Here is a 25,708-nt window from a genome sequence, read left to right on the forward strand (position 1 = left end):
TAAACAAGATTAAGTGTAAATATAATATGTCCCCAATATCTTTAATTTTTATAATTGAAATAGCTAGTATTTTGTATTTGTTTTAAGTTTTAAGTCAATAAAGCTTCTCAAATCAAAGGTGACAATGTGAATCATGGACATCATGCTCAGAAGAAATCAGAGGTTATTTTTCCTGGCCTGGTGCTAAGTATTGGTGGTTCCTGATGGTCCTCAGAAAAGGATGCAGTGCCAAGGATCAAACAAACACTCCCACACATAAAGCATTCAACCCTTTGAATCATAACTTATAATAACTTTATGAACTTCTGAAAGTAAAAATTGAGGGTCAGGGAGATCATTCAAAAAGCTAGTGTACTAAAATCTTGCATACAAAAGTCCTGAGTTTGATTCCCAATACCTCATAGCTCTGTATATGCTATATATTTCTGATTTGTCCTGAAAAACCAAAGAACCATCAAATAATATTATATTATATCATGTTTCATCATATAGTATATCATATCAAGTAGCATCACAGAATTAGTGGTCAAACATTCCTGGAGTGACCCTCAAATCCTCAAGTGTTGCTGGGAAGACAACCTCAAAATAGTAGATCATTGAGAGGCTAGAGTGGTGGACCATGGTAGTCATTTGCCTTGCATGCAATTGATCTAGGACAGAACCAGGCTCAATACCTAGCATCCCATATGGTCCACCGAGCCAGGAGCAATATCTGAGCTCAGAGCCAGGAATAACCACTGAGTGCTGCCATCAGATATGGACAAAAAAAAAACAAACAACAATAGTAGAACTTTGACATCTATTAGATAGTTCAGCTACACAAAATGACTTCAATTTCATAAAATATACATAATAGAAAACCAAGAGGTGACAAAAATAACTGAGAATATAACTTATGGTACAAGAGCATGATTGGGATTAAATATATTAAAGATATAACTGTTTTCCGATTGGATGTCTTCTCTGTTTTCAGAGATGGATGTTTTAGGAAAAGTTTGTTAGGCTGGATTTAAAAGAATGACATATAATTGAGATAGAAAATCATATATTGAGTAAGAAATTTGTATGAAAAAGAAATAGTCTTAGACTTTCAACATTAAAAATGAAAAGCGAAGTTTTAATGCCTCCTTCAGAGATGATCAAGAGTTGAAAAAGAAGGAAAATCTGTATTCATAAGACGAAGTCAAGAATCAATGAAACTAAATAACTATTGCATTCGTTCCTTATAACAATACCCTAAATAAGACTCAGATCAGAAAGATGGAGCAATAAATGCCCAGTAATATTTCATAGTCATCACCAGAAAAAAGAGAAAAACTTCTCTGCTTCATAGATTCAACTTTTCTTAATTTTCTCTATCTCATCTCTGTTTGATCTTTGTGAGTAACTGGAACAAAGCACATGATTATATAACTTGATTTTAAGATTCATAGTTATATAGATCAAAAAAGTTACTTTTAAAACAGAAAAAATTGACATAAATAGGACAGTGATAGGGTTCTTATTTTGCAGATGTTACACTGGGTTTTAATCTTCAGTATCCCATATGATCCCTCAGCCTACCAGGAGCTGTTCAGGTGCATAAAGCCAGAATTAAACTCTAAGTACCACTGGGTGCAGCAAATAAATAAAAAATAAAATAAATAAATATTTTAGTTGACAGATTTATTAAGATTCTGTAATTTTGTGTCTTAGAGATCGGTGGGTATATTTTTATAGATTGCAAATATTTATGAAGACTGCCTTAAACTTTGTTATTGTTTCTACTCAGAACTGAAATTTCGTGTGAGGAGTTTCTTTGTCCTTTGAATTTTGAACTAAAGATTAACCAATGAAAGTTTAGCAAACAAGATAAAAACAGAGTAAAATTGTATCAGTGCAAAATTTATTCTCGATATGACTGGCATTTCCTGAAAAACGTATGCTGCTGATTTTTGAGAAAAATCATGTCCTGTAGAAAATAAGTCATGGTAGCCTGAAGCAGTTACTTCAGACAAATTGAATATCTAAGTCCTAAAAAGAAACAAAAGTGAAAAAAAACATATTACATGACAGCAAGATGCTAGAAATGTTGCTCAACTTGCAATAATTTAAAATTCAGAGAAATGTCAAAGTAACAAAAGTGAGCTAGCATAGCAATAATTTAAAATGCAAGAGGGGCAAGGAAAAATAGTAATGTAGACATCTCCATCTCCTTTACAGAAACATAAATTTGTACACTGATCCATATAGGGAAGTATGTTCACAAGTCCTAAAAATTTTAGCTAAGGGTTTTAGCATTGAAGTGAAACAAGTACATAGTAAAAAAGTACATTGGAGAGGGCAGGAAAGATAGTCTGACATCATCCAGTTACTCTTTTCATAAATCCAGGTAATTCAGAGCCACTAGAGACCCTTGTGTGGCATAAACTGTATAGAGTGAGCAGCCATCTTCTCTGTGGCCCCAATAGCAGACATATACCAGAGCAAGGGCAATTTCCAAAGACTAGCCCTTAAAGAAATTCTTACAGACCTAAATATATCATGGTGTAAACATAAAGCATAAGCAGGTCTAAAATTTAAAGAAAGTGAGATTAAATTTAGCAGGTATAGAAAAAAGACAAAAGCATTATAATATAATTATTATAACAATATTTGTTAGAATAAAATCCTCCCCAAAACTTCAACATATATAAAGACTTTTAGTCTATTTCAGTTTCTCTAATTAAAAAAAATATATACACTTATTTACTAAGGGGTCAACTCACTAACTGCTCTTATTTACATATCAAAAGAAAGTAATAATTTTTAAATATTACATATAAAAAGCATAAAATTAACCAAATTATGCTGTTTTTATTTTATCTCTCAACCAGGAGCCCAGTGAGAAAATATAAATTAAATACTCTCAAGTATTTAAGAGGCTTGACCAATCAATAATTTATAATTTATTTTATTTTTCTAGGAATCCTCAATACAATTATAAAATGTAAGGGAAAATCTTAAATATAACTAGAATATAAAATAATGCTGTGTTTTTGCACTGCATCCATAGACAGAAAGGCCTTTTTATCAATGTTCAATTTAAGAAAATAAACGTTAATATATACTAAATAAGTCAAATATGATAGTGAGAAGAAATTCAGATTCTTTGGAGATCATTTACTTATTAATTCTATTTTTAAACACTGATTTAAATTGTTCTAAATATGTTGGTTGATTGGAATGCCCCCACACCAATTTTTCTTTTTATTATTTTTTTCATTGAGGGTAAATTTAGAGGAACTCAAAGGACATTATGCATGCAGGAGATCGAACGTGGGCCTCCTACATGCTAAGAATGTGCTTCAGTTCAAGGGAAAAAATATTTCCAAGACACATAGTTTGGAAATATTTTGTTTGCTTTGAGTGTCCAATAGTTATGAAAAATCGGATTGAATACATTATGGAAGTGTATTTTCTTGGGTCTATCAGATAATATGGTAGGTAAGGCTCTTTCTTTGTGTATGGTCAATCTGGATTTGATCTCTCTTTGTTCATAGGGTATTCTGAGTCTTGCAGATTGTTTACTTACCACAGAGCCAAGAGTCAGCCTTGATCATTGTCCAGTGTAACAGGAAAACAAAAATGTCTTGGAAATGGATTTTCCTGGACCAGAGCGGTACACAAGCAGTAGGGCATTTGCCTTGCATGTACTGACCTAGAATAAATCTCAGTTCAATCCCCCAGAGTCCCATATGGTCCCCCAAGCTAGAAGCAATTTCTGAGCACATAGCCAGGAGTAACCCCTGAGTGTTACCAGAGTGACCCAAAAACCCAAAAAAAGGGAAAAAAAGAAAAAAAGAAATGGAATTAATGTAAATAATTAGTTATATACATAAAATATTACATTGTGACAATATGAATTAAAGTATAAAATTCATTGTACCTCAAAATTATAAAACTGAACGTATAGAATGCTCATAACATATTTTATAAATATAGATATTACCCTAATTCCAAATCCAGGACAAAAATATACAAAATCAAGCAAATCAAAACTATAAACCAGTTTTTTTAGTGAATAGAGAGGAAAAATTCTCAATAAAATACTAGAACTTGAATCCTACAATACATTATTATTTGTGAAAAGTGTTCAGGAGTATCTAAATCCCTCCTGCCAATTATTCACAATATATATATAAACTGGGATTTCAATAAAATGACACTAGAATGCAGTTTTGATTGGACACTGTGCTTTGGGATTTAAATTGGAGTTTGTTACATAAAAGCTGTATAATTACTATACTACCATTTCTGACCATGAGTTCAATATATTATTATATTATTTATTATATATATAATATATATAATAATATATATATTATTAAGAGTCATAGACTGCAATAAGGTGAGAATGATTAGAAGGTGACAGTGGTGATACAATAAACAGAAATTAGTGTGAATTGTCATGTTAACAAAAGTAAGGACAAAACCCATGTTTATTTCATTGTTTCAGTAGATACAGAGGTAGCCTTTGTGAATATTCGACATTCATTTATAATTAAAGAAAATTGGCATGGAATAAATATATGACAGTTTAAAACATGTTATAAATAACAAATTTTGGGACAACATTATTCCTCATGGTGATAAATTGTATGTCTTTTCTCTAGATTACTCATGAGATAAGGTTTTTACAACTGCTACTATTATCCAACATAGAAATTCACCACAATAATTACTAAAGAAAATAAAAGATATACTTTTCAAGTTGGAACAGAAATAAAGTTATTACTAAATAGTACATGATAATATAGGAAGGAAATTCCAATGAGTACAATAAAAATCTAGAATATAAATAATAAATGGATACTAAAATGTATACCACAAAATTAATATACAAAAATTGAATTTTTTTAAACGAAACTAGCAAAAAGACAAACAAGAGCAATTCTTTTTTTAACAAAAATAATCCCTTTATTGTAAGATTTATTTGAATTCTAGAGATTTTAAAATGTACAGATAATTGCTTCTCTGCCTTTTGGCTAACAACAAGTGTAGTATCTGTTATTATCAGTTTAATATCTGATATGTTTTCTATCTGAGGACACCATATTAAATGATATTTGAAGTAGAAAATTGAAATAGAAGTTTGCTCATCCACTCACATTTGGACCTAGTCTTTCAATTTTTCAAAAACATTGTATTAAAAAATGTATAAATTTGATTGCAGAAGGAAAGTGGTTCAAATCCCGGCATCCACCATGGTCCCCCGAGCCTGCCAGGAGCGATTTCTAAGCATAGAGCCAGGAGTAGCCCCTGAGTGCTGCTGGGTGTGACCCGCCCTCAAAAATCACAATACTACTTAAAAAAATTTTCCTAGCAGAAGATGAAAATTCAACAGCAGTAGGGCATTTCCCTTACATGCAGCTACCGTTTTAATTTCATCAATAGTGATGGGGGTGTTTAGATATGCTACATCCTCTTCATTCTACAGTGGAAGATCATAAGAGTCCAAGAATTTATCCATTTCTTTCATGTTCTCATATGCAGTTTCTCAAAGTAGTTTCTGATGTCCCTTTGAATCTCTGTCATATCAGTAGTGATCTCTCCTTTTTCATTCCTAATATGAGTTATCAAGTTTCTCTCTCTCTCTTTCTTTGTTAGTTTTGCCTGTGGTCTATCAATCTTGTTTATTTTTTTCAAAGAACCAACTTCTGCTTTCGTTGATATTTCGGATTGTTTTTTGGGTTTCCACTTCGTTGATTTCTGCTATCAGCTTTGTTATTTCCTTCTGTCTCCCTATTTTTGGGTCCTTTTGTTGAGCACTTCTAGTTCTATTAGCTGTGTCATTAAGCTACTCAGGTAAGCTCCTTCTTCCTTCCTGATGTGTGCTTGCAAAGCTATAAATTTTCCTCTCAGTACTGCTTTTGCTGTGTCCCATAAGTTCTGATAGTTTGTGTCTTTATTGTCATTTATTTTCAGGAACCTTTTGATTTCCTCCTTGATTTCATTTAGGACCCACTGGTTATTCAGTATTAGGCTGTTTAACTTCCAGGTGTTAAAATTTTTCTTCTGAGTCCCTTTGGAATTCACAAATAATTTCAGAGCCTTGTGGTCAGCGAAGGTAGTCTGTAAAATTTTTATCCTCTTGATATTATGGAGGTATGTTTTATGTGCCAGCATGTAGTCTATCCTGGAGAATGTCCCATGTACATTGGAGAAGAATGAGTATCCAGGTTTCTGGGGATGAAGTGTCATATATATATCCACTAGGCCTCTTTTTTCCATTTCTCTTTTCAGGTCTAGTATATTCTTGTTGGGTTTCAATCTGGTTGACCTATCCAGTGTTGACAAAGCCCTGTTGAGGTCCCCCACAATTATTGTGCTGTTATTGATATTGTTTTTCAGATTTGTCAACAGTTGTATTAAATATTTTGCTGGCCCCTCATTCGGTGCATATATGTTTAGGAGAGTTTTTTTCTTCCTGCTCTACATACCCCTTGATTAATATAAAATGTCCATCTTTGTCCCTTACAACCTTCCTGAGTATAAAGTTTGCATGATCTGATATTAGTATGGACACTCCAGCTTTTTTATGGGTGTTGTTTGCTTGGATAATTTTTCTCCAGCCTTTTAATTTGAGTCTATGTTTGTTCTGATTATTCAGGTGAGTTTCTTGTAGGCAGCAGAAGGTTGGTTTGAGTTTTTTGATCCATTTAGCCACTCTGTGTCTCTTAACTGATTCATATAGTCCATTGACATTGAGAGAAATAACTGTCCTGGGATTTAGTGCCATCTTTATATCGAAATTTGGTGTGTCTTTTGGTTAGTCTTGTCTTAAATTAGGTCTTCAGTTTTTCTCTTAAGACTGGTTTTGAGTCTGTAAAGTTTCTGAGCTGTTTTCTGTCTCTGAAGCCATGTATTCTTCCATCAAACTGAAAAGTGAGTTTTGCTGGGTACAGTATTCTAGGTGAAGCATTCATTTCATTCAGTCTCGTCACAATATCCCACCACTGCTTTCTGGCCTTGAGTGTTTCTGGTGACAGGTCTGCTGTAATTCTCAAGGATGCTTGCTTGAACGTAATTTCCCCTTTTGATCTTGCTGTTTTCAGAATTCTGTCTCTATCTGTGGGATTTGTCATTGTAACTAGGATGTGTCTTGGGGTGGTTTTTCTGGGGTCTCTTTTGGTTGGTACTCTTCGAGCATGCAGGATTTGATATATTCTTTAGCTCTGGAAATTTCTCTTTAATGATGTTTTTGACCATTGATTCTTCCTGGAAATTTTCTTCCTGGGTCTCTGGGACTCCAATGATTCTTAAGTTGTTTCTGTTGAGCTTATCATAGACTTCTATTTTCATCTGTTCCCATTCGTTGACTAATTTTTCCATTGTGTGTTCATTTGCTTTAAGTTTTTTTCTCAATCTCTCCTGCTCTATGGAATTTTTATGTATCTCATCTTCCACAGCACCAAGTCTATTCTCAGCTTCTGATACCCTGTCCCAGAGCTTATCCATTTTGTCATTCACTTCATTTCCTGACTTTTTCAGGCCTGTTAGTCCACATATTATTTCAGTTTGGAGTTTTGTGATTTCTCTCTTCATATTTTCTTGCTTTTTATTAGTGTTCTGTTCAACTCTATCCATTTTTCTTTGAGTTCTTTGAGCATCTTCCATATTATTTGTCTATAATCCTTATCTCAGAGGTTGATTAGTTGGTTGGTCATTATCTGGTCATCAGAATTGTCATCTTCATTCTATGTCTGATGCTGGCCTGCATTGTTTCCCCATTGTCACACTTGTATTGTGGGTTTTTCTATGTGTTGTGGTGATATTCATTGGCTAAATATGTAGGCAGCCACACTCCTATGGCTCTGCCCTTTCTTGATGGGTCGACTTGCCTCCAAGGGAGGGGAGTCCTTTTTGTATGAAGCCTCACACAGGATTAAATCTTAGGCCTGAGCATGCAGCAGAGAAGACAGTCCAGAGAGAAATGCTGGGCTTCAGTGATCCAGCACAGTTCTTAGTGTGATTTTTTTCTTCTTGTTGCGATGGTGTTCTTTCCTTAGAAAGATCGCACAGCAGCAAAGCAAAGAGGAGCGGCCGTGCTCTGCTGGAGTCTCTTTTCGGCCCACTCCCAAGAGTCTACAGGACAGTAGACAGACTCACACATGCAGCACTCACAATTTTTCACAGTCGGGCCCCACTGGGCTGGTGTAGTTTGGTAGATTTTCCCAGCCTGACATCACAAACAGGGGACCTGGCTTCCGCAAAGTACTGCTTATAGCCGGTTTTCACATTATGGAGTAGTTCCTTGGAGTTCCTGCCCTAGAATGGGTCTCTGGGAGTTTTCTGGAGCCTCTTTTTGGCCTACTCTCAAGAGGTTCATGCGACAGGACAGTAGACAGACACACACAGGCAGCACTCACAATTTTTCCACAAGAGCAATTCTTGAGGCCAGAGTAATAGCCCAGCGGTAGGGCATTTGCCTTGCATGAGGCCAATCCTGATGGACCTCGGTTTGATTTCCAGCAATGCATATAGTCCCCAGAGCCCACCTGGCGTGACTTCTGAGCACAGAGCCAGAAGTTTGTAAACCCTGAGCACCTCCAAATATGACCCAAAAAACAACTAAAAAAATAATACCATAATACACTCGAATAATAAACTGAAAAATTACATGTGAACTTGTACTATCCTGCATATATATATAGACTTGAAGTAGACCAAGTTTGTAGACCAAAAGTTTTCTTTTTTATTTTGATTTTGGGCCACACCAGATAGCGATCAGGCTCACTCTTCTTCAAGGTTTGGGGGATTGGTGGTATCATAGAGTCACTCATTGAGTCAGTCACTTATAAGGAAAATTCCCTGCTTGCTGTACTATCCCTTTAATTTCAAGACCAGTAGTTTTTACCCTCTCCATACCTGTACACAAGAAATGGCCCATGGCCCACCAGCTGGAACCATAGTTTTAAGACAAAAGAGAAAAAAAATTGTAAGGGCATACGATGTATTATGAAAAATCTCTTTAAAAATGTGACCTGTGGTAAATTAAGCAAATGTGTGCAACAGAATGAAATGATGGGCTTCTGAGGAACTGAGCACCGGAAGGGAGCCCTGTCCTACCCTTCTCTGTCTTTCCTGAACTCTGGAAGCTCTCCTCAGAGCCCTGGGAAGCGAACCCCAAAGAAACTACATTCAGAAGCTACCCAGCGAGCCAGTGAGTGAGTGAGAAATGGCTGCAGGTGGGGGGTTTCCAGGCAGAGTGCTGACTGCTCTACCTGCAGAATATCCACCGGGCTGTGCTTCTTCTGAGGAACTGAGCACCGGAAGGGAGCCCTGTCCTACCCTTCTCTGTCTTTCCTGAACTCTGGAAGCTCTCCTCAGAGCCCTGGGAAGCGAACCCCAAAGAAACTACATTCGGGAGCTACCCAGCGAGCCAGTGAGTGAGTGAGAAATGGCTGCAGGTGGGGGTTTCCAGGCAGAGTGCTGACTGCTCTACCTGCAGAATCTCCACCGGGCTGTGCTTCTTCTGAGGAACTGAGCACCGGAAGGGAGCCCTGTCCTACCCTTCTCTGTCTTTCCTGAACTCTGGAAGCTCTCCTCAGAGCCCTGGGAAGCGAACCCCAAAGAAACTACATTCGGGAGCTACCCAGCGAGCCAGTGAGTGAGTGAGAAATGGCTGCAGGTGGGGGTTTCCAGGCAGAGTGCTGACTGCTCTACCTGCAGAATCTCCACCGGGCTGTGCTTCTTCTGAGGAACTGAGCACCGGAAGGGAGCCCTGTCCTACCCTTCTCTGTCTTTCCTGAACTCTGGAAGCTCTCCTCAGAGCCCTGGGAAGCGAACCCCAAAGAAACTACATTCAGAAGCTACCCAGCGAGCCAGTGAGTGAGTGAGAAATGGCTGCAGGTGGGGGTTTCCAGGCAGAGTGCTGACTGCTCTACCTGCAGAATCTCCACCGGGCTGTGCTTCTTCTGAGGAACTGAGCACCGGAAGGGAGCCCTGTCCTACCCTTCTCTGTCTTTCCTGAACTCTGGAAGCTCTCCTCAGAGCCCTCGGAAGTGAACCCCAAAGAAACTACATTCGGGAGCTACCCAGCGAGCTAGTGAGTGAGTGAGAAAAGGCTGCAGGTGGGGGTTTCCAGGCAGAGTGCTGACTGCTCTACCTGCAGAATCTCCACCGGGCTGTGCTTCTTCTGAGGAACTGAGCACCGGAAGGGAGCCCTGTCCTACCCTTCTCTGTCTTTCCTGAACTCTGGAAGCTCTCCTCAGAGCCCTGGGAAGATAACTCCAAAGAAACTACATTCGGGAAGAGATAACAATGCTATCTGGGCAAAAGCCGGCTCCCTGTGTGTGACACCAGGCGGGGAAAATCCGCGAAAGTACACCGGCCCAGTGGGGCTCAACTGTGAAAGACTGTGAGTGTGACCTGTCTATGTCTGTCTACTGTCCTCTTGCGTGAAACTCTTGCGAGTGGGGCAAAAAGAGCCTCCAGAAACCTCGCTCGCCCAGACGCCATTTTCAGGGAGGGACTTCAGAGCATAAAAAACGGCTAACCTTTGCAAAAGCTGGCTCCCTGTGTGTGACACCAGGCGGGGAAAATCCGCGAAAGTACACCAGCCCAGTGGGGCTCAGCTGTGAAAGACTGTGAGTGTGACCTGTCTATGTCTGTCTACTGTCCTCTTGCGTGAAACTCTTGCGAGTGGGGCAAAAAGAGGCTCAGAGGAGCACGGCCGCTCCGCTTCGCTACGCGGCCGTGCACTCTTTCTAAGGAAAGAACTCCATTGCAACAAGAAGGAAAAATCACACTAAGAACGGCGCTATATCACAGAAGCAAACATTTCTCTCTGGACTGTCTTCTCTGTTGCATGCTCGGGCCTAAGATTTGACCCAGTGTGAGGCTTCATCCTGGAGGACTCCCCTCCCTTAGAGGCAAGTCAGCCCATCCAGAAAGGGAGGAGCCAGAGGAGTGTGCTGCCTACATCATATAGACAATGAATACCACCACAACACGTAGAAAAACCCACAATACAAGTGTGACAATGGGGAAACAACGCAGGCCAGCATCAGACATAGAGAATGAAGATGACAATTCTGAGGACCAGATAATGACTGAACAACTAATCAACCTCTCAGATAAGGACTTTAGACTAGCAATATGGAAGGTGCTCAACAGACTCCAAGAAACCATGGATCGAGTTGAACAGAACACTAATAAGAACCAAGAAAATATGAAGACAGAAATCACAAAACTCCAAACTGAAATAATATGTCAACTAACAGGACTGAAAAAGTCAGTAAACGAAGTGAATGACAAAATGGATAAGCTCTGGGACAGGGTATCAGAAGCTGAGAATAGACTTGGTGCTGTGGAAGATGAGATACATAACAATTCCATACAGCAGGAGAGATTGGACAAAAAACTTAAAGCAAATGAGCAGACAATGGAAAAATTAGTCAAAGAATGGGAACAGACGAAAATAGAAGTCTATGATAAGATCAACAGAAACAACTTAAGAATCATTGGAGTCCCAGAGACCCAGGAAGAAAATTTCCAGGAAGAATCAATGGTCAAGAACATCATTAAAGAGAAACTTCCAGAGCGAAAGAATATATGTGATCAAATCCTGCATGCCCGAAGAGTACCAACCAAAAGAGACCCCAGAAAAACCACCCCAAGACACATCCTAGTCACAATGACAAATCCCACAGATAGAGACAGAATTCTGAAAACAGCAAGATCAAAAGGGGAAATCATGTTCAAGCAAGCTTCCCTGAGATTTACAGCAGACCTGTCACCAGAAACACTCAATGCCAGAAAGCAGTGGTGGGATATTGTGACAAGACTGAATGAAATGAATGCTTCACCCAGAATACTATACCCAGCAAAACTCACTTTCCGGTTTGATGGAAGAATATATGGTTTCACAGACAAAAAACAGCTCAGAAACTTCACAGACACAAAACCAGTCTTAAGAGAAAAACTGAAAGACCTAATCTAAGACAAGACTACCCAAAAGACACACCAAATTTTGAAATAAAGATGGCGTTAAATCCCAGGACAATTCTTTCTCTCAACGTCAATGGACTAAATGCACCAGTTAAGAGACACAGAGTGGCTAAATGGATCAAAAAACTCAATCCAACCTTCTGCTGCCTACAAGAAACGCACCTGAATAGTCAGAACAAACATAGACTCAAAATAAAAGGCTGGAGAAAAATTATCCAAGCAAACAACACCCATAAAAAAGCTGGAGTGGCCATACTAATATCAGATAATGCAAACTTTATACTCAGGAAGGTTGTAAGGGACAAAGATGGACATTTTATATTAATCAAGGGGTACGTAGAGCAGGAAGAATTCACTCTCCTAAACATATATGCACCGAATGAGGGGCCAGCAAAATATTTAATACAACTGTTGACAAATCTGAAAAATAATATCAACAACAACACAATAATTGTGGGGGACCTTAACACGGCTTTGTCAACACTGGACAGGTCAACCAGACTGAAACCCAACAAGAATATACTAGACCTGAGGAGAGAAATGGAAGAAAGAGGCCTAGTGGATATATATAGGACACTCCATCCCCAGAAACCTGGATACACATTCTTCTCCAATGTACATGGGACATTCTCCAGGATAGACTACATGCTGGCACATAAAACATACCTCCATAAGATCAAGAGGATAGAAATTTTGCAGACTACCTTCGCTGACCACAAGGCTCTGAAATTATTTGTGAATTCCAAAGGGACTCAGAAGAAACACTTCAACACCTGAAAGTTAAACAGCCTCATGCTCAATAACCAGTGGGTCCGAGATAAAATCAAGGAGGAAATAAAAAGGTTCCTGGAAACAAATGACAATAAAGACACAAACTCTCAGACCTTATGGGACACAGCAAAAGCAGTACTGAGAGGAAAATTTATAGCTTTGCAAGCAAACATCAGGAAGGAAGAAGGAGCTTACCTGAGTAACTTAATGACACAGCTAATAGAACTAGAAAATGCTCAACAAAAGGACCCAAGAATAGGAAGACAGAAGGAAATAACAAAGCTGAGAGCAGAAATCAACGAAGTGGAAACTCAAAAAACAATCCAAAAGATCAACGAAAGCAAAAGTTGGTTCTTTGAAAAAATAAACAAGATTGATAGACCACTGGCAAACCTAACAAAGAAAGAGAGAGAGAGAAACTTGATAACTCGTATCAGGAATGAAAAAGGAGAGATCACTACTGATATGACAGAGATTCAAAGGGTAATCAGAAACTACTTTGAAAAACTCTACGCCACTAAAAATGAGAACCTGGAAGAAATGGATAAATTCTTGGACTCTTATAATCTTCCACGGTTGAAGGAAGAGGATGTAGCATATCTAAACACCCCCATCACCATTGATGAAATTAAAACAGTAATCAAATGTCTGCCGAAAAACAAAAGCCCAGGTCCAGATGGATTCACTAATGAATTCTATCAAACTTTCCAAGAGGAACTCTGCCAATCTTGGCAAGACTCTTTCATGAAATTGAACAAACAGAAACACTCCCAAATAGCTTTTATGAAGCCAACATCACCTTGATACCTAAACCAGACAGAGACGCTACCAAAAAAGAAAATTACAGACCAATATCACTGATGAATGCAGATGCAAAGATCCTCAACAAAATCCTGGCAAATAGGATTCAATGCCTCGTTAAGAAGATCATCCACTACGATCAAGTAGGTTTCATCCCAGGAATGCAAGGCTGGTTTAACATCCGTAATTCTATCAACATAATACACAACATCAATAACAAGAAAAATAAAAACCACATGATCATATCAATAGATGCAGAGAAAGCATTTGATAAGTTCCAACACCCATTCTTGATCAAAACTCTCAGCAAGATGGGAATGGAGGGAACCTTTCTCAATATAGTGAAGGCCATCTACCACAAGCCAGTGGCAAATATTATCCTCAATGGAGAAAAACTGAAAGCCTTCCCTCTAAATTCTGGCACAAGACAAGGCTGTCCTATCTCACCACTCCTATTCAACATAGCACTGGAAGTACTTGCTATAGCGATTAGGCAAGAAAAGGATATCAAGGGAATCCAGATAGGAAAGGAAGAAGTCAAGCTCTCACTGTTTGCAGATGACATGATACTCTACTTAGAAAACCCTAAAGACTCTATCAAAAAGCTTCTAGAAACAATAGACTCATAGCAAGGTGGCAGGCTTCAAAATTAACACACAAAAATCAATGGCCTTTCTATATACCAATAGTAATAAGGATAAAATGGACATTAAGAAAACAACCCCATTCACAATAGTGCCACACAAACTCAAATATCTTGGAATCAACTTGACTAAATATGTGAAGGACCTATACAAAGAAAACTATAAAACTCTGCTCCAAGAAATAAGAGAGGACACACGGAAATGGAAACGCATACCCTGCTCATGGATTGGCAGGATTAACATCATCAAAATGTCAATACTCCCCAAGGCATTATACAGATTTAATGCCATCCCTCTAAAGATACCCATGACATTCTTCAAAGAAGTGGATCAGACACTTTTGAAATTCATTTGGAACAATAAACACCCTCGAATAGCTAAAGCAATCATTGGGAAAAAGAATATGGGAGGAATTACTTTTCCCAACTTTAAACTGTACTACAAAGCTACAGTTATCAAAACAGCATGGTATTGGAATAAGGATAGGTCCTCAGATCAGTGGAATAGGCTTGAATACTCAGAAAATGTTCCCCAGAGATACAATTATCTAATTTTTGATAAAGGAGCAGGAAATCCTAAATGGAGCAGGGAAAGCCTCTTCAACAAGTGGTGTTGGCACAATTGTATAGCCACTTGCAAAAAATTAAACTTAGACCCCCAGCTAACATCATGTACAAAGGTAAAATCCAAATGGATTAAAGACCTCGATATCAGCCCCAAAACCATAAGATATATAGAACAGCACATAGGCAAAACACTCCAGGACATTACAGGCATCTTCAAGGAGGAAACTGCACTCTCCAAGCAAGTGAAAGCAGAGATTAACAGATGGGAATATATTAAGCTGAGAAGCTTCTGCACCTCAAAGGAAATAGTGCCCAGGATACAAGAGCCACCCACTGAATGGGAGAAACTATTCACCCAATACCCATCAGATAAGGGGCTTATCTCCAAAATATACAAGGCACTGACAGAACTCTACAAGAAAAAAACATCTAACCCCATCAAAAAATGGGGAGAAGAAATGAACAGACACTTTGACAAAGAAGAAATACACATGGCCAAAAGACACATGAAAAAATGTTCCACATCACTAATCATCAGGGAGATGCAAATCAAAACAACGATGAGATACCACCTCACACCCCAGAGAATGGCACACATCACAAAGAATGAGAATAAACAGTGTTGGCGGGGATGTGGAGAGAAAGGAACTCTTATCCACTGCTGGTGGGAATGCTGTCTAGTTCAACCTTTATGGAAAGCGATATGGAGATTCCTCCAAAAACTGGAAATCGAGCTCCCATACGATCCAGCTATACCACTCCTAGGAATATACCCTAGGAACACAAAAATACAATACAAAAACCCCTTCCTTACACCTATATTCATTGCAGCTCTATTTACCATAGCAAGACTCTGGAAACAACCAAGATGCCCTTCAACAGATGAATGGCTAAAGAAACTGTGGTACATATACACAATGGAATATTATGCAGCTGTCAGGAGAGATGAAGTCATGAAATTTTCCTATACATGGATGTACATGGAATCTATTATGCTGAGTGAAATAAGTCAGAGAGAGAGAGAAAAACGCAGAATGGTCTCACTCATCTATGGGTTTTAAGAAAAATGAAAGACACCCTTGTAATAATAATTTTCAGACACAAAAGAGAAAAGAGTTGGAAGTTCCAGCTCACCTCAGGAAGCTCACCACAAAGAGTGATGAGTTTAGTTAGAGAAATAACTACATTTTGAACTGTCCTAATATTGAGAATGTACGAGGGAAATGTAGAGCCTGTTTAGGGTACAGGCAGGGGTTGGGTGGGGAGGAGGGAGATTTGGGACTTGGGTGATGGGAATGTTGCACTGGTGATGGGTGGTGTTCCTTTTATGACTGAAACCCAAACACAATCATGTATGTAATCAAGGTGTTTAAATAAAAAAAAATATGCAAAAAAAAAAATCCCATCTAGAAACAAACAAAAAAAAAAAGAATGAAATGATGGGTGTGATTTTCTTAAACCATAAACAATAGTTAAAAAAGATGAAAAAATAAGATCAAACAATAAAGTTCAAAACTAGACACAGAGGGGTCCAATTATACTAGCAGCCCATGGGGCAAAGCAGGAGGATATGGGATGCATGCTGAAAACAGGGGTGAAGGGAATGACCCTGATTCAATGTCACTATGTACCTAAGATATTATTGTGAAATATTTGTAATTCACTGTGGTCAAAATAAAATTATAAAAATAAGCAATAAAGTTCACAAAAATATATAGGTTAAAATTTCCTCATCATAGAAATATTTATGGAAGATCAACTCCATTAACACTGACAATACAGACAAAAATAAATGCCACAAATCTCAATTAAACCGCTTCTTCACAGCAAAACAAACAAAAAATAAAAACATAAACGACTATTGAGTATTGAAAGACAACGTATTGTGTAAAGATATTCGCAAGTTCCCTCATTCAGTCACATTTTGTTATGCAGTACTCAGTGCCATTATTTCTGTGACTGCACTAAACAATCCCTGTGGTGAGCTTCATGTCTGGAGCTGAACCCTCCAGTTCTCCTCTATTTTGTCTCTGAGAATCATTACACAAATGTTTTTCATTTTTCTCAAAATCCATAGATGAGCGAGACCATTCTGTGTTTATCTCTCTCCCTCTGACTTATTTCACTCAGCATAATAGATTACATATACATCCATGTATAGGAAAATTTCATGAATTTATCTCTTCTGATGGCTGCATAATATTCCATTGTATATACCATACCATAGTTTCTTTTTTTTTTTTTCGGTTTTTGGGCCACACCCGGCGATGCTCAGGGGTTACTCCTGGCTGTCTGCTCAGAAATAGCTCCTGGAAGGCACGGGGACCATATGGGACACCGGGATTCGAACCAACCACCTTTGGTCCTGGATTGGCTGCTTGCAAGGCAAACACCGCTGTGCTATCTCCCCGGGCCACCATAGTTTCTTTAGCCATTCATCTATTGAGAGGCATCTAGGCGTTTACCAGAGTCTGGCTATTGTAAAAAGTGCTGAAATGAATATAGGTGTGAGAAATTGTAGAAAGCCTGTCTAGACTACAGGCCAGTGTGGGCTGGGGAGGAAGGACACTTGGGATATTGGTGATGGGAATGTTGCACTGGTGAAGGGTTTTATATATATGTATATATGTAATATATACATATAATAATATATAATATGTAATACATAAATATATATAAAATAAAAAAGATAAGGCCTCCCAATGCTTACCACAGGCTGTGTTCTTTACACTGACTCTATAGAAGAGGAAATACAGTAAATGCTCCCCATATACACCTCAAACCAGGCCCTTTGCCTGGTCTGTATTGTGAATGGGGGGACAAGGAAAAAAAGATATTTGCAAGTTATAAATTGTACAAAATATTAAGACCCAAAATGCATAAATAATTCATATAATTAAATACACAGAAGCATAATTTATCAAAAAATGTAGTAGAGAATTTTTGTAGACAGTTCTCCAACAAACAATCTATAAATTTGGACAATTGACACAGCAAAAGGTGCTGTTTTATTATTAGGTAATTTCAAATTTAAATAATTAAAGGATATTACTTTATACTTGTGAGACTAATTATAATTAAAAATTTAAAAATAAAGTGTTAGTAATTATGTTCAGAGAAAAGAGAACTCTGCTATACAATTGGTAGGAATAAAAATTAGGGCAGTTGTTAAGTAAATCTCAACAACAAATAACAGGAGTTAAAAGTATTAAGAAAAGAAAAAATACCACAGAATAGTTTTTTAACATAAAAAACTAATTTATTTCTGACTACACATTATATATTCTTTGTAGCGTTTGTCACAATATCCACCATCCTGGAATAAAGTTATCAGCAGAGTATTATACAAATAAAATGTGATATAAAAATACAACAAATTACCTTTAAAATTACCTCTATATTTTAGCAAAATATAAAGGATAGCATGCTAAGAGAAATAAATCAGATAAAGACCAATATCTTATGACTCAATCCAAATGGAAAATAAAACTAAACAAATGAACAAAAAAAATTACAAACTACATAACAAAACAGTTATGACCAGAAAGTAATATGGAAATTATTTTACCTGATTTCAAAAATAATATTCAAATTTTACACAGAAACGAAGATTCCTTCAATCTTAGCCTATTTTAATTCCAGATATCTGTATCTTGTGCGACCTATAAATTATGGTCTCAGTCTTTTGAATAACTGTCCAAAATAGTGACCTTCCTCATCTTCATCTACCAAAGCAATTTTTCTTTTAGTGCTCTTATCTACTAGTAAACCATTATTTGATTGACACATAAATGGCCATCATATCTATTCCTCGTACAGTTTTTACTTTTGTCCTACGTATTTGGAATACTCGTGATATGCTAATGCTTTATCCACTTGGCAATTCTATAGAGTTTATAGACAGTTTATTGCATTTGAGTATTCAACTCGGTACATTGCAGCAATCAACCACTGTATTGTATATTTTGAGGGAAGTTCTCTTTCCACTGCCACAGTAATCTTGCTGGGTGTATTTCATTCAGCCTGGCACTTCAGTAGAAATTGGATGACTTCTCCTGAACATTCTTTTAATGGCTGTTCTCCAGGCCTTAATAATTGGTTTCTATTTGATGATCAGCATAGCCCAGAGGTGACACTAATTCATAGACAGACTACTTCTAGCTGAGAACAGCATTTCTGTTGAATCATTTTTTATAGTAGCTTGCCAGAAGTTACACACATGAAGACTCTCATAAATGCTTTTGATGATGAAAGGATCCAAACTTTATTTCAGGCAATGCCAAGTGTGTGTATCATTTTCACAATAAGCTTTCTGTTCAGTATTGAAATAAAGTTCAAGCAAAAGTGTTTTCTCATTTGACATTAGTTTTCAAACGACTATATCTGAGTTCTGGGAAGAAACCTCTGTTATTAACAGTAAACATTTATCACAGCCCTTCAAGCAATGTAGTGAAATAAAGATTAGACGATTTCGACAATAACCATTCCCAATGAAATTTGGCTTGGCCTTTTCTATATACTAAAGAAAAAAATTCAAATTTTTCTAATTGGAATTATTTTTCTGAATTAAATTGGCATCTTAAAGTAATAATAGAGATAAATTGTAATATAACTCTTAGGCACTTTGACCCCAATTAAAGTCAATGTACATTTATTTAGAAATGATTACCAGTAAATCTCTCTGTTATTATGGCAATATCATCTCAAGTTAATTCCCTACTGAGATGAAAAAATATGATTCAAACAATGAAAACCATACTTTAGAAAGATAGTGTGTTGTCAAACTATATCAACACTTTAAATGATTAAAATGCTGCGATAAAAATCTTCCTTATCAGTAATGGATGAATACACTTGTTCCTTTTTTCTTATGAGCAGATGTTAGTATTATAAAGAAAATTTATTTTTAAAATATTATAATTAAAACCATATATTATTACTGTTTTTGTCACATTTATTAAAGGAAATTTAATTATTTTGATAACTAAGCTTATGAATGAGATTACTAATGGACAAGTAGATCAAACTTAGACTGTGTAGCAGATACTTGCATAATTTTTTACTGGACTGAATAGTGTAATAAATTCATAATTCTGACTCGAATAAAAATTCAGAATTGTTTCTTGCAGGTGCAATAAAACTTAAAATATAAATAGTCAATCAAGTCCTACCTAGTTACACTGCTCAATAATTATAGCCATACAAATTTCTCTTGAAGTAAAAAGAAGTTTTGTGGAAAGCCTCTGCAATTTCACATCTCAATCATAGTTTCAATGTTCTTTTCTTCTTGAATGACTCTTAGAGAATGAATTACTGATAGTTTAAATGTTTCATTTACATTCATTATTCTCACATAACACACAAAGCCACTGCAGATTAAAGCGGTAAGTAGTACTTGAAATTAAGTCTTTGCAGTTGAAATCTGAAACATGAGTTTCTTAAAAGTTAAATAAGGAAATGAAGTTAAGATTTATCCATATATAGGGTATATTTTCCATGATCTAAAAGTTTCATAAAGATTTCAAAAGCCCGGGTTTCACATACTTAGCATTGTTCATTTGTATGATCATAAAAGACAAAGAAAATACATTCCCACTATAATTATTTTGAAAGGTACCATGAAACAAGAAAAAAGATATGATTATGAACTCTCAGTTTTGGAGTCTTTTTTTCTTACTTTTTTCTTTATCTCTGGAAAATGCAAAACTGTCTAAATAATTTTTTACTTTATGCAAAACTTATTTTTTGTATTTGAAATTCCTTTATTTTAGAGCTTTATATGTCCTCAGATTCATTTCATTTGCATACGTTTGTTCAGCAAAACTCAGATTCACATTCAGTAACCCTGTTATGAGGACATAGTTACAAAACCTAAATTAAAATAAATGAAAAAAAATAATGTTACAACAAGGTCAACCCTGAAGCATGACATTTGTATTACCAGGAATTGAATTTAATCAGAGGAATAAGCATAATTAGCAAAACATAATACACATTTATAGATTAGTGTTGATATTGTAGTCATGAAAAATGCAAGGCTTATGATATTGCAAAACCAAATAAAATGTTCCATTTGTTCTGCTTGCTTATTTTTTTACTCACAATGAAATAGATTTTATTTGTACTGCAATTCATGAATAGTGAAAAAGCAGGGTGTTGATTAGTAGATTAATATTTCTCATTATAACAAGTACACTTTGAAATGCATATAGTGTCTAACATAACATTCAAATAAAGTGTTATTGGTTAGAAAGTCATACCTTTATGTCTTAGTATACTAAAGCTGCATAAATTCAGATTTTTAGAAAACCACAGTGTATAAGTCTAATGTTCCTATACATAGAGAAAATATAATATCCCTTCATTTATACATTATTTACTTTTTAAATGGGAAGAGCAATGCAAGCACAATTGTCTTGTTTTAGGATTAAATGTTTTATGAATCTCCTTAAATTAGTTCATGTCAAAAGTAACATTTTTATATAAATATTTTTAAAATCAGGCTAGGTCTTTAGTTCATTATATAATGTTCCATAGGGCCACCACTCATATGCAAAATAATTTTTAATGTAGTCAACTACTATGGATACTTATAATGTATGCAATCTTTGTATGTTACGGAGGTGATACAGGCAATTAGTAAAATGTGAAATATATTCTTAAAAAATTTATGGAATATTGACCTCCAGAATGCATTCTACTTGCAAAAGATAATTTTCTAAAATGCTAGATTAAATTTGCACGTGCCAATTACTAAGGTGCTCATTCCATACTTGATGACACTAGTCAATAAGCCTCATTTCTTCAACTATACCAAATTCGCACAACACTCTTGCTTATAAAATTTATCTTTCAATACTATCAAAATTTCTCACTATGCATTTTTCATTGTGAACAGTCCCATTTAGTGCAAAATACAAATAACTGACTATAGGTGCATATCGATAAGCCTTAGTCACATGTAAGTATAGAGATTATAGACTACTTTCTTTCCTTATCCCAATTTTTATTTTGGCACCATGGCTAATGATACTGCCAGTAAGATGCTCCATCTCCAAGCATCTTATTGCCAATGCAACAGTGTCTCCTCACCCATTACACTAGTTCCTCATTTTACTCCATTGATAGACTCAGATCTGTAGTTCAATTCTCAGGATCCCTTACGATTGACCAATTGTTTTTCACTTACTATGTTTTTTTTTAATTTTAAATATAGAAGAGATCATTATGTATTTCTTTTTTTCTCAATTTAACTTATTTCACTCAATAGAATACTTTCATTTCCCATCCACCTTGCAGCAAATTGAATGATTCATTTTAATACTTCTTAGCTATAAAATTATTTATATAATTTATATAAAAATTATTTATAGCTAAGAAGTATTAAAATTTGACTAAATACTGAAGTATCTAATCATCTTTTCTTGAGTAATTATTTTTATTTTCAATCCTTGGCTATTGTGGATAATACTGCATTAAAGATAAGACTTTCAATGGCTTGGCCTAAGAGAAAGTTGTCCAGTGGTTTAGGCACTTAATTTTCACACAGCAGGCTAGGTTTGATCCCTGGCACCAGAAATAATCACCTGGAAACAGCCAGAAAGGATCCCTGATCACAGTGTCAAAAGTAAGTTCTTAGCACAGCTAGTTGTGTCCCCCCCCAAAAAAAAGAAACAAAATAAAACAAACTAACAAACAGAAAAACATGTTAAAATCTTTTCAAAATAGTCTTTTCAGCCCTTCAGTTAGACCCCAAGAATGGAATTGATGGGTCATATGGAAGCTCAGTTATAAACTATTTTAGAAGTCTCTTACTGATTTCTATAGAAGTTAAAATAAATAACTGAATGGAACGTTTTTTAAGTGCATAAGGATTTAACAGTCTATTTAAATATGTTAAATTACAATAAATTCAAAGAAATTTAGCAAGATGCTTCATTATATTTTTAATAAGTATTTATATGATTTGAATGTTTTGCCAGTAAAAGAGCTACCACTTCACAGTTAGAAGTCTGAGGCCTCTTTTGACCAATGGCTAGCCTCAGGGGTATGCAGTTCAATAGGTGACGAAAGGGTCAGGTGTTAATTAAATCCTGTAATATGAATAGAGATATATTGGGGTTACCCGGTTTTGCTGGGGTTATGTCTTCAAGGACCACAATCTTAGTGCTTGAGAGTCTCTAGGACTGTACCTCGTATTGCTTGAGAAACTAGATAATATTAAAGTTCTTTTTATTTTTTAATAATAATTTCTTTATTTAAGTACAATGGTTACAAATTTGGAGAGTCTTAAACCCTAAACTATCTTTCTGGCACCTACAGTGACTCATTAAGAGATAGTTTGTACTTAAACTGGTCTCCTCAGGATAGTAAATTGATGCTATCAGTATAAAAATCTGGTTTCAATTTTTGAGTTATAAAGCTTTTTGTCTATGATGTTGGAATTGATATATCTATTTTCCGATTGTGAAGATGACATTTTTAGTTAAAAATGAAAAAAAAATACCAAGAACCTGAGTGCTAGATAATAAAGCAGATAGGATGTTTTCCTTATATATTTCCCTACTGCGTTTGAATCCTGGCATTCTATCTGGGCTCTAAGCAAGCCAGCAGAGATTCCTTAGCCTAGAGCCAAAAGTAAACCTTGTAATGTTGGTTGAGTCCCCACCTCCAACTTCTCTATCACCCAAAAATATCTATTCACAATAGAAGAAGAATAGTTAAGGGATTCACAGAGAGATGGTATGAACCTTGGTCAAAGTGCCAGTCATATGTAACCTATTTATCAAAGTCATATATATACATGTCAAGAAGTCATGTCTATTTTTAAGTCAATGTTGATTGTTTTTATAATGTAAACTATTCTAGCTTCTACATATGGTTTATAATCTACAATGTTGAGAGATCAGCAGAAATAGTATATACTAAACTTAGCAATTAATTTTGATTTCTAGGAAGATATCAGCAATAAATGATGATTATGACACTCATATTTTATATTTATATGCTTAGAAATTTTCTTGTACCTTCAGTGCATTTAAAAATCTTATTTCTGGGTGTTAGGGGAACACTCCTTAAAGTAAGTCAATGTCAGAGTAACGGAGGGGTCTTCCCTGGAAGAGGTTTGCTTCCTGCTGATGTACAATTGTGTTTTGTTTCTGTAGATGGTCAATGATTCAGGCATGTATGGGCAATGCCCATTCTTTTGAGGCCTACGCCAAGTCATAATGCCAGTGTTCAGGGTATAAGGCCTAACTGCCTAACAAAATTTGTATTCCTATCTCTATTAGATAAGAACTTGTTTGCATATGTAGTATTTTACCATTTTAATGCCCCAATGCAAAAGAGAAACAATGCCACAAAGTATAATTGGTGCCTCTGGAGGGCCGAGGAAACAAGTCCGATAATTCTCTTAATTTGGTTCTAACATGAATTTTAAAGAGAAAGATTCTTCAGAATTATTGAACATATCACAAAGAAAGAAAGGAAAAAACAAACAAACAAACAAAAAACATCGGGCACAATTGTCACTGTATAAGGGGATAGATGACTCAGCAACAGCAACAACTTGCTTACGGGGCAGGACACTCCTCATCTAATGGTGAGGTGAAAACTAGAGGACGCTCCACATCATCCTGACTTGAATGAAGGAAATGCACAGAAACCAGAATCTTTAACTACAGAAACCTGACACCAACAACAGCTAAAAACTTTCACTGGGAGCACAGAGAATGATTAACGGGTTGAACAACCTAGTATGCCTGGAACCCAGAGTCTGTCTTAAGCCAGCAAACATCAAGGATAAGGTCTCCTTGTATTTAGGCCAAGGCTTTTTTTTCTTCTTCCATTTTTCCCATATTTTGCTGGGCCTATGCAAACAATAATTGCCATTCTCACACCGTTATTGCTGTATTTTTTTTAACTTTTATCTGTTTCTTTTAAAAGAGCTTACTAAACTTTCTGCTGGTGCTTCAATTCATCGTGATTCGATAATTTTCAAAATATTCTTTCCTTTCTCTTCCATCTCTTTATTTTTTTTTCAATTTTCTATTTATAAATTATGTTGCTTTTAGTCTTCCTAAAACAAATGTAATATTATCAGTTATGTCAACTATGTAATGCATGTTCTTTACATAAATTAATAAAAACTTATATTTCTGTAGTTACATAGAGAAGAAATTTAAGGTAACTATGTTAAGAATTGCCTAGATATCAATTTTACATATTCAGGTTCAAATTATGAAAATAAAAATTGTGAATTTATTTTTGTTTGGTTTGTTTATTTTGGTTTTGGGGGATTTTGTTTTGTTTTTGCTTTTGTTTTTCTTTTTGGGCCACAACCGGTGATGCTCAGGGGTTACACCTGGCTATGCACTCAGAAATCGCCCCTTGCTTGGTGGACCATATGGGACAAAGGGGGATCAAACCGCAGTCTGTCCCTGGTTAGCATGTGCAAGGGAGATGCCCTATGACCTGCAGCACAGCTTTGGCCTCTGTTTATTTTGTATTTGAGCCACACCAGAAAGTACTAAAGACTTATTCCTTGTTATACACTGAGGGATCACTCCTGGCTGTTTATGGATTAGATTGTAAGTTGGCTACAAGTAAGGCAACCCTAGGTTGCCTACAATTTGCCTACAAGTTAGCTACAAGAAAGGCAAGTTCTCTACCTGATGTGATATCACACTAGTTGCCATGGTTATTTTATTTTAATGTAGAATTCACTGACCCTAGTTAAAATAGATTATTTTTTGTTTGTTTGTTTGTTTGGTTTTTGGTCTACACCAGGCGGTGCTCAGGACTTACTCCTGGCTATCTGCTCTGAAGTAGCTCCTGGCAGGCACGGGGGACCATTTGGGACACCGGGATTCAAACCAACCACCTTAGGTCCTGGATAGGCTGCTTGCAAGGCAAACGCCACTGTGCTATCTCTCCGGGCCCAAGATAGATTAT

The 25,708-nt window shown here is 36.3% G+C and overlaps 1 non-coding gene and 1 pseudogene across 1 annotated transcript; both read left to right on the top strand.

Moving 5' to 3' along the window:
- The first annotated feature begins 4,986 nt into the window (after positions 1-4,986).
- On the top strand, positions 4,987-5,142 carry LOC126010343 (uncharacterized; annotated as a pseudogene).
- A 12,306-nt stretch (positions 5,143-17,448) lies between these two features.
- On the top strand, positions 17,449-17,580 carry LOC126010129 (small nucleolar RNA SNORA51). Its single transcript, XR_007496265.1, has one exon. It is a non-coding gene; the product is annotated as a small nucleolar RNA SNORA51 (small nucleolar RNA).
- The last annotated feature ends 8,128 nt before the right edge of the window (positions 17,581-25,708 follow it).

Source organism: Suncus etruscus, chromosome 5 (genome assembly GCF_024139225.1).
Source record: "Suncus etruscus isolate mSunEtr1 chromosome 5, mSunEtr1.pri.cur, whole genome shotgun sequence".
In the NCBI taxonomy this organism is placed as follows: domain Eukaryota; kingdom Metazoa; phylum Chordata; class Mammalia; order Eulipotyphla; family Soricidae; genus Suncus; species Suncus etruscus.